The 14,004-nt window shown below is 41.4% G+C and overlaps 1 protein-coding gene and 1 long non-coding RNA gene across 2 annotated transcripts in view; one reads left to right on the top strand and one right to left on the bottom strand.

Annotated features, from left to right (window-relative positions):
* Nucleotides 1-14,004, bottom strand: part of PDE7B (phosphodiesterase 7B) — a 316,789-nt gene that overhangs the window by 141,393 nt on the left and 161,392 nt on the right. The gene's annotated exons all lie outside the window — the stretch shown is intronic.
* On the top strand, nucleotides 318-2,797 carry LOC112551402. The gene is made up of 3 exons (XR_003095708.1): nucleotides 318-439; nucleotides 1,682-2,424; nucleotides 2,540-2,797. It is a non-coding gene; the product is annotated as an uncharacterized LOC112551402 (long non-coding RNA).

Here is a 14,004-nt window from a genome sequence, read left to right on the forward strand (position 1 = left end):
GTTATGGGACTGGGGACTGTCTTCAATCAAGGAAAATTAAAACAAGAATTAGCACCCACAGCTAAGGAAACGGCTTCTTCAACCCCATAGTAGCTTCACTGCCCCGACTACTTGTGGACAAATACCATGGAGAGATGTGATTGCCAAGGTTTCCCACTGGCAAGTGATCTGAAACAGTTACTGGAGCTCTTGGTCCTCAGAGACGTGTGTAACTCTGCATCCCCCTTTCTCTCAGACTTGGAGTTCACAACACTTAATTAATCCCAGGCTACCGCCAGAACAGCAGGAAAGAAAAAGAAGCAGTAGGAGAAGCCCGTGAAGTATTTTCTTTTCCTCTCTCTTTCTCTTCGCAGTCTCTTCTCTTTTTGTAGGTTGTCAGGGAACATCAACCAACTGCCAGGTGCTGGAAGTCACCGTGAAGGAACATTTTCATCTGCAGGTTTGTTATTAGGTGCTATCAGGTGAACAGCTGCTGGCTTATTAAAGAGAAACACTTTACCAAATCATGCCCTTCAGTCTCGAGCAGCCCTCCGTAAACAGAGAGAAGCTTGGGCAGAACCAGTTCACAGCTGCCTCTCTGTGACTAGGCTGGCAGAAGGCCATCTCTCCCTTCCACTAATGACTGCATTATGATGAAGATATTAAGAAAGCTGTTTGAATTGATCTACACAGTAATGTAATTAAATAGGCTTCCCCCCACCCCCCTCCGCCCACCCTGATTCGTCTTCCTCTCTGTCATTTGGTTCTCAGAAAACCTAAAGGGTTTTTTGGCCTATTAGTCAAATCCTTTTGTAACCTCAGCTGCCCTTCAGCTGGAAGGGAAATAACATTGATTCACATTCCAAAGCTAACTGTGAAAGAAGTGAATCAGGAAAAGCAGTCAGATCTGCATTCACAAGTCTGGTGCTGTTGTGTAATCTTGACAAACAGCTCTCATACTAAGTTCCATTTTTTGAAGAAAAATAATCATAAAAAGTATTAAGGGAAAAAAAAAAAGATAGGATGCCAGGGCTTAATTGGCAAGGGAAAAATAAGTTGTTGAAATTCCAGTTTTCCAGGGGTGGGGAGATCCCCTACTGTGGTCTTATTATTTTGGCTGCTAGCTGCAGGGCTCCACCTGAATGAAGGAATAAGTTCATTTGAGGACATTAGTTGTTAATAGGGATCACTCACAGATTGTGCAGAGAAGACTAACCTTTAACATCAACTTTTTAAGTCAAGATAAGCACTTCTAGTGATAGTTTTGAACAATTCTTACACAGGCAGAAGCAAGGTGGCATACTGTATCTATTCTGTAACACTTTTGATGCAAATGGGGGCACTGGAAGACTTCAGGACGTTTATAGGTTTAGCCAGATGTTACAGCAATCCCTTCTCTTTTTCTTCATAGCCCCAAGCAGCAGGATGTTTTATTTCATGTGGAATTGTGATCTGCTTTTATACAATCTGACCCTGTTAATCTCTATCCTTTTCAGCTTTGTCATTCAGCCATTGTTTTGTTCAGGATACAGGAGAGAACTGATGGAAGGTTGCTGATTGTACCACCTATCTCTTTATCTTCAAATCACAGAAAGTTCTTTTAATAGGAATTTTAATACATATGCAACTTTTTTTTGTAATATTCATAGTTAATACATCTGTTTTCCTCCAAGTTAAGTTCAGTGTTTTGTCTCTCCTCCAGATGGAAAAATAAACTGGCAAACAAACAGGATCTTCCTTCATAGATAGAAGAAGCTCCAAGGGAATGGACTGAAAGTTAACATCCTTAAGTATAAAAAAACAGAATGCACAAGTTTTTCCTCCTTATGCCAATGTCAGCAGGAGCAGCATGATATTTCCACTCTTCTAGCATCTTCTGCCATGATTATGTTACTGTTCCTACCTCAAAATGGGGACAGTAACATTCTTCAACAAATATTGCTATTTTAAATGTAGATTGCCATGCCATAATGTTGACATATTTGTTGAATATAATCTCTTGAATATAATTTGTTGAATAATTTCAGGTGGCTCTGGCTTGAAAAAAAGTGAACTGCTTCCTAAGTATTCTACCATTGTTGTTGTAATGTTATTTTGCACAAATGCTTAGCATCAGGATATCCTGACCCTTGGAACAAAGGGGTTAAGAACAAAGAAAACAAATAGATGATATACAGTAATACACCACATTCATATAACACATGGTTGCAGTTCCATGAGAAGGATGAGCGTTATTGTTTTATCCTAAGTTGGTATAATTTTAGTTGGCTTATTATGACTGTTTTATGCTGTTGTTGCTTTTTCTATTACTGGAGTAAGTTGTGCAGTTGCATTTAAAGTAACAGTACATTGTTAGGAGGGGGTGAACTGTTTTATCTGCAGGAATAAAGACCCAGACTTCTGCCTGATGTCCAAAAAACCCTACGCTTCTTTTTTATTTTAAAGGTACAAAAGTTGAATGAACTTTTTAAGTTATAAAAGTTGAGTTAACTTTGTTCCCCACCCCCAATTATTTTATTTTATTTTTCATTTGGTTCACCTCTGCACTTCCTGATCTCAGCTGGGACAAGAAGCAGAAGTGCCAAAGTACTGTGAAAGAAAGGCCGTCCTTGTGGTATTTTCAGCTTGATCGGAAACAGAAAGTATCAGAACTCTCACAAGACCACTTACTCCGATGTCCAGCCCAAGTTTGAGATAAGCATCTGAACACTGAGGTGCCTAACTAAACTAGACATGCAACCTGAACAATCTAATCTTCCGAGGTCTGTCCAACACTGTAACAGACACCAACAGGACCAAGAGAAAAGTTCATTAAACAAAGGTGTTCATTAAACTAAACTGTTGTTGCATTGTTAAAAGAATGAATTATACTCAGATTGTACTGTACTTCCTAGACGTTGAAAAAATGTCTTTCCTTTTTTGCACCTGTAAAACTGGAGGTGCAATTTTTGGCCTGTAGTCACCTGGACGGCCATGTACCGCATTTCTGGATGGAAGCAAACATTTAGAAACCAAGTGTCCTTAATTATCCTTACAGTTGTTTATATCTAAAATCTACAGATGCAAAAAAGGAGCCCAAGTGAGGGACAAGCTCAAGTCTGGCCTATAGCAGTTATGGCTACATACATAAAGTCCATTTACACTGCTGCTTAAGCCCGCTTCCAGACAGCCAACTATATTAATATCTCTCTGAGGTGCTGCTTTGTTGGTCTAGTTTCCCCCGCAGAAGCTGTACAGATCATCAGGTCTCAAGGCTGAGCTTCCCACCACTCAGCTCCCCACCACACCTTCTCATTGTAATGTGTTGTGCAAGTGTAATGTGCACACACCAATTGTAATGTGCACACACCAAAGCTAAGCAAGATGGCCATTTGTCATAGGCCTTTCTGCATCCCACTAACCGTATCTGTTGTCTGTGATGAGAAACACAGAATGAGAGGCAAATAGTGCGCAAACCGATTTCTAGAAGGGCTCTGTTTCAGTGTCCTGTTGCTCTCCAGGGAAGTTCTTTTAGAAATCTGTCAGCCCCCTTTTCTGCTTCCTTTGTATGTTTGAAGTGTGTGGAGCAGAAGGGTAACGTGGAGAGAAAGAGAGGATTGTGTTGCTTCTGGTAGTTGAGGGCAATTTTTGGAGTCACCTAAAACAGAGGTATAGCCATGCCCATGGAAGACTAAAACATGGACACAGTATTAGATTGCTTGTGTTTTTGTTAGGAAGTTTTTGTACCTTGTTTTCCAACACAATATTAAGCATATTTATTATACAGAATTATAAATGCCAGTTTCTACTGAACAGGTGCTTCATAACTAACTAACTACAATTCAGACTGTGTTCAGCCTTTATTCATCAAAGATGTTGGTTGGAGTTGACTGATTTTTCTTTTGGCTTCCTTTGCCAAGACATGGGTCAGCTTGATTTGAACGGCTGATGAGGACGTCTTACAATCAGATAAAGTTCTTCCAAAGCCCTGAACCACAAAAACTTCCTCCAGCCCTAACTTCAGAGATTTTACACAAAAGGACAAAGCCTCAGATGCTGTTAGTTGTCACTGCTCCATTGTTTTCAACTGAGCTATGATTATTTACACGAGTGGAGGATACAAGCCTAACATAGCGGATTTCTCTGCATTTAAAAGAAACAACCAGAACTCAACACACACACAGAGCCAGGCCCAATCATCTTCAGCTACATTTTAAAGAACAACTGAACAAGCTTAGCTCACCTAAATTGCAATTATACAATGTCAACTTCACAGAGCTCTGAAACAAGCCATTAAATACAGATGGATCATTTTTGTTGCCATTCAATGTGTTCCTCTATGACTGAGTAAAAGGAGCCTAAGCAATTACCACATAAAAATAACTGTAGTAGCTTTGGCCCCAACACATCCTAAGTAACAACGCCAGGAAAGATGAAGTGAGCCAGTTCCGAAAACCTAATGAGGTAGGTGGTGCATATTTTCACAGATAGATGAGAACTGAAAACGTCTTAAGGAAAAGAAGAGTGAGATGGAAGAAAAGGGAAGCGAACGAGTTGACAAATTCATAGCTCGCATTTCCTAATTGGTATCTCTTAAAAAGTTTTCTTTCCTTGCTTATTTGCTGTCAAGTTATGTACTTAGAGTAGTAGTAGCAGCAGCAGCAGCAGCCCTGTGCCAGACGGTAGAGGAAGTGCCTCATGTGCAGCTTTCCAGTCTACTGTAGCCTGCATGGCCTTCATTAACCCAGTGCTCTGGTTTTCATTGTAACTTTCTCCCCCCTTTCCTTCAAAGAAAGTAGAAGAGGGGGTGGGGGGGCAGAAAAAAAAAGCCAGGGTTTTAGCTGGCATAGAACCTCTTTTGGCTTGGAGCCTTCATGACCTGTGCCAAATCTACTGTCTCTAGTAACTCTCCCACAGCAAATCAGTCTGGGCATACAAAAGCTATAAAAGAATGGTGAAGAAAGATCCTTGATTTGCCCCCTCATTCTTTCTGGTTCTTCTCCCCAAGTGTCATTCCCCAGCAATGACCTCCTCGTGCTCGCCAGTATAGTAACCAATACTAGAACCTCCATTCTGCAGCTTTGCTGAAGGCTTCCTTAGTGGTCAGCCATATTTGGCCACTTATGCAAACAGAACAATGTAAAGGAAAAGTCTAATTCCTGCTTTATTCTTTCCAGCAACTGCTGTTTGAAAAACGGGATTCCTTAGGCATATAAAAAAGGAGCTAATCAAGACCAGATCCTTGCCCAGCTAAGCCTCTGACTGAAACCTTTAAAGAAACAATGGCATGGGTTTACCCTAAATGAATGTTGATCTCCCAAGTCCACATTCTTTCTTTCATTATCTGTCTCTTTCATTCCCTACCTTCAGGTATCCTCAAAGGCGTTGGGGGTTGAGGGGATCGGGGGAGCAAGCAGAGTCTGTGGGGGTGGGGGTGAGATTGGAGGGGTCCAGAAGGGTCTGGTAGGGTCAGGAGGGCTAGTGGGATCCATGAGAGGGCTTGGGGAATGGGGGAGTCTCTCCCACCACAAGGACCAGAGACTGTTTTTAACCCTCCAGATCCTCCCCACCCCTAGAGGAACACCCCCCGCCCTGCAAACAAACCCCTCCCTGATCTCGCCCATGCCTTTCCTCATCCCAACTTACTGTCTTGGCTCCCAGCACCAGCAAATGCTGGTAAAACCAGCACTGGGAGCATTTTGTGGGATGGGGCATTTGGCAGGCTTGGGTGGGGGTGCTGGGTGATTCACAGCATCTATCTTGGTGTGAGAATGGGACCAGGGGCTAAAAATAGCTCAGTGCTTGGGGAGGGGAGGGGGTGGTGAGGGAAAAAACAGCCCCAGGGCTGGGGCTACTGACTAGGCTTTCTCGGCCCTGGGGTTGCACTGGGAACTAAAAAAGTTCAGTTAGATCAGGCTCATTGGACCCAGTCTAAATTAAACTACCTCCGAGATACAATTAACTTAGATTGGGTTTGTCATTTTTAGACCAATATAACTTTACTGAACTTCTGTATAGTTCACACTTAGCTCAACTGAACTAGGGATCTAAGTGTAAGGTTCACACTCGGCAAACTAAGATCAGGTGGCCATTTTTAATACAATATAACCTCCCACTAACCTCCCTGAACATCTGTATGTATCCCATGTCACCCTCCCACAACATCTTGTGTTTTGACCTTGTCAGATTTTAGTCTCAGTTGGCTTGGTCATTACTTAGATAGACAGTCTCCAAGAAATGTCCAGATGCTACTGAAAATATTCATATTTGGTGAGAGGAGCTTTAGGTTACTCAACATTTGACTGTGTGTTTAGCTTATCTAAGGTTTTTCTACCTGCCACAGGCTTATTGTCAAGATTAGCAAGATGAATCTCTTCTTAGAATAGAAGGGTTCACTAGAAGTTATTTTCTTTCCTTGGATATAGCATCCTTTCATAGGGGACTCATCTCACGTAAACACTATTTCATGCAGACCCTGTGCAATAGTAAACTTGGAGCTTTATATTCTTAAGTGCATTGTTTTTGCAGTGCTGCTGCTTACAGGCATGAGGTATACTGCATGCTCAGAGCTATTGCAAAATTCCCCAAGCCCATATAGCTTCCTGGTGTCACCCTCCAAATCACTTCCTCTCCTGCCCCTCAACTCTTGTCCCAAACTGCAAGGAACCTGCAGGTTCTTGCAAACCCACTTGGGAAATGCTCATAATCCAGCCAGAGGAAACACACAGCATTTATGGGTGCATCCCCATGAGCAGGAACATACATTTCGCCAGGGACAAACAGCAGTGGCACAATATATGCCGCTGCTACTTGTCCCCAGGCAATGCCCATGCATGCATGCTCTGGTGCCTGGCATGTTGTCCTGGAAGGGGTAGGGGAAGCTGGGACCAGCACTATGCTGGCCCTAGCAGCATTATCTGGTATCCTGGAAGTCTCCAGGGGCTGCAGCAGCAGTGATCTGGCAGCAGGGAGCCTGGACAGCAGCCAGAGTATGGCTCTAGCCAGTCAGGCTCTGGTTTGGGCAGCTCACACTGTCACCACATGCACCACCCCACTTTTTTTAGGTGCGTTTTTTTTTTAATGCTGGGATCTCCTGGTGTCAAACCTCCTGCCACCTGCCCCGTGCCACATACCTATGTGTGCATTTTGGTACCTTGCTAAGGGCTCATGTGCATGCACTAACTTCAGTGAGTATTAGGTAAGGCTTGGGGGAAGAAGTGTCTTAAAATGAAGGAGAGAGGGCTGTATGAGTTCAAGAGGACAAAGAGCAGGCTCTCCTGATCTACTACTCATGGAGACGCACATTTTTATGATTAACAATTTCTACTACTAACTAAACAAAAATGCCTGTGGTGAAGGAATAAACAGAAGTTCACAACTAATTGGAAACAGCGAGGTTGTATAATTTTTCCATTGCCTGCTTTGGAAAATTAAAGTTCAACATAGGGAGGCTGATGCTTAAGATCTCCCACAGCAGATGGTAAAAGTATATGCCCTGAAAGGAAATGACAGGGAGAACAGGTAGGAAAGAGTCATCATAGATAAAAAATAAAATAAAAAATCCCACTCAGAATGAATTACTACTACATATGTTTAAGAGAGTTCTATCTATGCTGATTTTTTTGCTGAAGAAGAGATAAGGGAACTGCCATCAGTATGTTTAACTCCTTGGTACATTGTGTACTCATTACCCTGTATGGTAATGAGTACTACAATAATTATCTCCTTTAGATTCCCTTAATATCTACATGTAACACTGCAAACATCTGATAACTTAATACTCAGTCAAAATATCAGAGATTTATCTCATACCATTTATACTTTTCATCCCAAGGGAATGTGTTCACAGTCATTATCGAAGCAGATTTGCAGCAGATGTTTAATAATGAACTGAGGTTTAGAGTAAGAAGTTAAGAAACTGTATTCAAGTGAGAAAGTAGGGAGAATTTAGGAAAGCAGATAGATAAAAGAGGGTCAAAACACTGGGACAATCACCCATGGAATGGAAACATCCTGCAGGATGCATTTCCTTTTAGTGGGTGTGCACCTGGATAGCGCGAGTCGGAAATAAGAGACTAAATAACAAAGAGGCAGAGCTCCCTAAAACCTCATTTCAGCAAATTTGTGTAAATGCACACACAATGAGCATATGAATAATCTTAATGAAGTCAACAGGGTTACTGCTGTGCTTGCACTTAAGCATGTTCTTAAGTACCTTGCTGAATTGGGACTCAAATGCCCAGTAATTACGGAGGCAAATTTGAAAGATGCATACACGTGCCTCCTGTTTCAGCTGTTATCTATCCTGATCAGTAGTTAGTAGTGGTTGGGGTGCCTAGAGTGAGTATCACCTGACAGCTTTATCCTTAGGGATTATAGTGCTGTTATAGCTGTGATGGTCCAGAAAATGTATACAGGGGTGGTATTTTGAGACATCTTTTATTGGACCCTAGACCTATGAAAGGGCAATGCATGTCCAAAAGTTTGTCAAACATCTCCCAACTATATAAGGGGTCCAATAAAAAGATACCACAAAAATCCAGCTTTGTCTTTGTCACTCATGGCATCAAGAAAGACTCTACAAGTATCAATGTTTCCATATATTGGAAGAACAGAAAATAATAAGAATAGCTTAATTTGTAGTATTACCTAGAGCTTTGAGCTGTTGCCTACTCTCCTCAACAGTAATAGAACTGAGACAGCAGATTGGCAAAAATATTGGACCAAAGATATTTTTTAGGGTACAGGCATTAAAGAAACTGGTTGCAAACTCAGAAAAAAATGTTGTATTTATTTCCTTCAGGATGGTAATGCTTCTAGTCTGTTGGCAAATTAGGTAATCTCTGGTTTACCATTCTTTCCTGGAAAGCACAGTGCAATAAGAGTAAATGGGGCATAAATATTGTGATTATTGTAGGAAAGTAATAAGGTATTTGTGTACTCATTTGCTTGGAAATGGGATAAGATGTTACAAAGATTTGATGACTTAACCTTTCTTTTCGCCTTTGAAACAATACCTGACTATAAAGAGTTGCAGTGTTTAAAATGAAATGACAACATTGGACTCCACAATTCCAAAGGCGGCCTGGTCTCCCCATGCCTCATGGATGAGCAGCGGCTTTGCCTCAGCTGGGGGAGTGGCAGCAGGGCTTGGGGGAAGGATGGACATGTGCCAACCAAAAACTCTCTGCAGCCCCCCCGTCCCCCCTACTCCCCTGCCAGTCCCACCCTGATCTGGAGGCACGTCACTGCAGCCCCCCCGTACCCCCTACTCCTCTGCCAGTCCCACCCTGATCTGGAGGCACGTCCCCTGCTCGCCCAGCCGGAGCAAAGCTGCTGCTCATCCAGGAGGTGCAGGGTGGCCAGGCCAGCTCCATCAACTGCATGCCACTTGTCTGGAGGCAGTACGGGGGCTCAGTCTCATGCCAGCCACGCACTGGCTGTCCAAGCAGTGTAGGGGCATAGCCCCTGCTCCCAGTGCCTTTCATCCGGCACAGCCCCAGGTTGTCTGCCCTGCACAGATCCTGAACCACATGCCCCTACCCCATGCCCTCCTGTACCAGTAGCGGAAGCAGCGGCAAGAGCCACTGGACAAGCCGCCACATGAGCGGCTCCCAGACTGGTGGTACGCAATGGTGCAAGCCACCCTACCCCCACACAAGCGTGTTGTACTTGAAGAGAAATATATATGTCTATGAAGTAAGCCCTAATTCACAAGTAGACTGAACTGGATTCTATTCTGCCTCATGAAGAAACTTGTCAGATAAATCCTAGTTGCAAAATCTTTATTATTGGTGATGAAACAAGCAGTGAAAAACAGTTTGATTTTCAGATCTGAGGCTGAATTCCTAGCGCCAGCAGCCAGTCTAATCAATTGAGCCCAATGAAGATGGACAACGTAATTCAGAGAACTTATCTACTACACCCCACGGTATAGTTTTTTATAGTCATTTTCAGACTGGAATCACATCTCCATTTTATTTGTACCTATCTTTGCTGATGATGCAAGTAACCCCCAAATAAGGCTGTTTTCTTTCTCACAGTGGGGACGTGCGACTGCCTACTGCCAGTTTCCATCCTGCACGACAGCAGCGTTCAGTTTGCTGCTGGGATGGACCAGAGCTGCAGCTGGGAAACCGTGGGAAAGTTCTAGCGATGATGTACAAACATTGCTAGATTAAGCACAAACATTTGTGATTAAGCTTCCCTGACGTACATTCTGCAGAGTGCAAAACTGCACTGTGTCCACAAGAACTTGCTTAATATTTCTCACCATTACTTTAGTGCCAGAGCAGTGCAGTGCACTAAAGTAGTGGTGAGAAATGTCAAGTAATGTTGGTAGCACTAATGAAGGCAAGGGGCTGGCACTTTTACTACTGTCCCACCCAACTCTGCTGAGGGTAACGGTAAGCCACATGGTAGCAAACATGCAAATGGGTGCTAGTGCTTTGTTTGTATCAGAGCTCTCACTGCTGTTGTCACTAGGAGAGTAGCACTCATGGTAATGTTACAGAAGAATGGGTTAAGAAAATACTCAGTGTAGGCAAGGGCTTTTGAGTAAACCTATAACTGGTTAATGGAATCCACTAAATCTGTAAATGGAAAAGAGGCTTTCTGGAAAAATGTTCCTCTCAGAGCTCTTTGGACAGGCTGCTCTCAGTAATATAGTTCCAGCTTTACTGTGCTTTCCAAGACACTCTGACCATATGCAAAACCATAAATGTTTTCCAATGTTTCCCAAGATCTCCGTTCTGAATGTTTCTCTCCACACAATTGCACATCATTCAACAGAGATTTTATGATAGGAACATATATTCATGTTCTAACATATATAATATTTTAAATTTCCCCCAAGTGATCAAATGCTTTTATAAAAGGAGGTATCACTTAAAATATACTGATTATCAGGGCCTGCAAATAATGTACTGCATGTACATAAACATATTTTTCTTACACTGTTCAAACAGCAAAACATGCATGCTGGTTACATAACAGGCATCCAAAATGGGCCTCTCTCCATCAGTATCAAAGTGGTCTTAGGGTTTCATAAGTTTTTAGAAGGCAAAGCCAGGAAAGTTTATCTATCCCCTTAAACCATCTGTTCAATAACTTTCCAGCCCCAAGGAAATTATATATCCATCTTTTTATATATTTTTTCTGAGCTTTGCATTATCATTTTCCAGAATGATTACCAGACATCACTGTTTATAACATCCTAGAGTTTTAAGACCTCCAGTCTTTTCTGTCCTCCACATTTAAAGACTGTCTAGTAACTTCAGAAAAAACTTCTCAGCCTCAAAATTCTTTAAGCTTAACTTGGTTTGGGAGAAGTGGGAATGAATATTTCATATGGGAAGATGATTTCAAAACACAGGGCTTGGGATTCCTTTTCTTTTGATTCGATTAAATCTTAATATACAGTTTATGTGCATGTGTACACAAGTGTGTGTGTGTGTGTATTAGCAGCCATGAACTCTGCATAACACAATAAAGAAAGGAGTGATATTAAAAGTGTGTGAGAGAACACTTTCTTGTCACATTGGGGCATCTGATGTTGCAATATCTTTTTGGGGCTGTCCTCTATGAGCCCACTTTTAGGATTGCCAACCCTCCAGGATTGCCCTGGAGTCTCCAGGAATTAGATATAAATCTCCAGGAGACTGCTGAAAGTCACTCAAGAGATAAATGATAGGGCATTCATGAAAATAAACATTAAATGTTGAATCTGAATTATACAGTAGTCTACTGGACTTTTAGAATGTAATAGTAATATGCATTTACCTTCCTGATGTAAAGTCATTAATGTCATTATGTCATGTAATGAAATCTCCCAGAACAGATTGAAACAGAGCTGGCAACCCTAAGAACATGTGATCCATCTCCTATTCATGCTTAACTGTAATATGAGGTACTCCCTCTCTAAATGTGCACAGGCATAGTATCCCAAGCTTCTACTATCCACAGCCCAGGTATGAAAATAATTATGGTAATTTATGAACCAACAATTCTAATTCCCAGAGTAACAGCAGACTGTGCAGGCAGGGACTGGCCAAGATGTCAGTGTTCTGTAGCTAAAAAATTATGGATCATGGTCAGTGCACAAGAGAAATGACAATTATTCTGGTTCTCTGTGGGCCAAAGGAAAGGATACACAAAGGATGGAACTGCTGGTGACAAAATTCACTATACTTTCTTATTCATTTTTGTTCCAGTATTGAGTATGACAGTGTTGTGATGACTGATTCGTGAATTTTCTTAATGTGTTTTGAGACCAGAAGATAGAAGGTGCTATAGCAGCAGCTGTCACTGCTTCCTATCTGAGAAATCAGAAAAAGAAAAAAAATTAATGAAGTGCTCTATCCCACCCTCTTGTCAGCACTGGCTTGCAGAATATTTCTGTGTATATTGTGTTGCGTGGGTGCATCTACATCCGTGCTTAACTGTGCAGTAGACTAATTTGCTTTGGTGTCACCATCTACACGTGCAATGGTATTAGATTACAGCAAACTAATTTTGTGACCATAAGGTAGTACTCTTAGGGACAGTACTATCTTATGACAGCATACATTAGTTTACTGCATGTGTAGATAGTGTCACTTTACTCCAAGCTAATTAGTCAACTCTGCAGTTAAGTGCACATGTAGACACAGCCACTATGCTTAAATTAACTGGCTTAAGTTAAACCCACTGCCATGATGATAATTAAAGATTTTTTATGTTGTTTAAAAAGCACAATATCAATTTTCAAGTAATACTAGATAAGACTGGTTTCAACCACAGTTAACTTTGATTTTTCAGGAAGAGAAAGAAATTTTCTAAATATTTCCAAATTCAATTGGAATGTTGGCACAGCAAACAACTTAGCAGGGATAGTATGCAAGGGAATGATATAACTTTTACCATATTCTGTGTCGATGTGAAAAACGGCAATTATTATTAGGGTTATCTCCTTATTAAGCCTCTGGTTTCCTATGTGAGTTGGAAAATTACTGCAAAGCTGATTTATTTAGAAACTAAATCTCAGGTCTACTTACATATGTCTCTTCAGATGTTCATGTGTAACTCCTGTGTGAACTGCCCCCATGTATCTGAGGATAGAAGTGGCCCTTCATGTGTACTTTTACTGGTCAGTCTCATTCTCACATGCAGGTATGTTTCCCTTTTCTAGTTAGAGCAAAGACAGTAATATGTGCCAGTGTGGGACTGTCTGCTATTTCCACTTCTTCTGTTGTGCACTATTTTCTTTTAACAAAATACTGTTGCTAACATATGAATAAAACCCCACTAATTGGACCTGGTCAGAAAATGGAATTTCTGTTCTTTGGGAAATCCCAGCATTTCAAAAGTTGTTCCCATTCCAAATTGGAATCAAAAGCTGAAATCTCTTGCAGAAAGAAAATTAAGAAACACATTTGGACTATCAAAGCTCTTTTGCAATTGTTTCAAATGGTTTCATTTCCTTAAAGTAAAATTTTTTTTTTCCAAAAATATTGAAACATAAACATTTAAAATATCACAGTTCCTCACATATAACCACAAAATATAATATGTTGCTTCTGAAAGGCAGAATAAAGAAAACATATTTTTTCTAGAGTTATGGCTGCATAGGACAGGGACAGAGCCTAATCTTCAGCTGACTCATCCTTCTTTTCCTGCATAACTAAAGCTAAACCTTTAGATGCTGCTGAAGACTCATCTCTACAGGGGAAGCTATGATTTTGAAAAGAACTAAAGAGTTTGTGCTAAATAGGTTTTGAAATTAAGAGCTGAGGAACAGCTAGCAGACAGTAAAATTGGCCTAAGAAATGTTGGCTTGATAAGTAGAACGTCGAGACCATTAAAAAAGAGAAACAACAGTTAACACTGGTGGAGTAAAGAATATTAAGCCATTAAGTCTGCTGACCCTTCAGCTGCCTGAACAATAATACCACAGCTGCTGTACTTTACAGCAGCAATCAAACCAGGGTGCTTCTACACTGGGCAACAAATCAGCTTCCCTGCTTAATACATACACCCCAACTTTGGGGGGTGCTGATATTAGGGAAA

Source organism: Alligator sinensis, unplaced genomic scaffold (assembly GCF_000455745.1).
Source record: "Alligator sinensis unplaced genomic scaffold, ASM45574v1 scaffold417_2, whole genome shotgun sequence".
Classification (NCBI taxonomy): domain Eukaryota; kingdom Metazoa; phylum Chordata; order Crocodylia; family Alligatoridae; genus Alligator; species Alligator sinensis.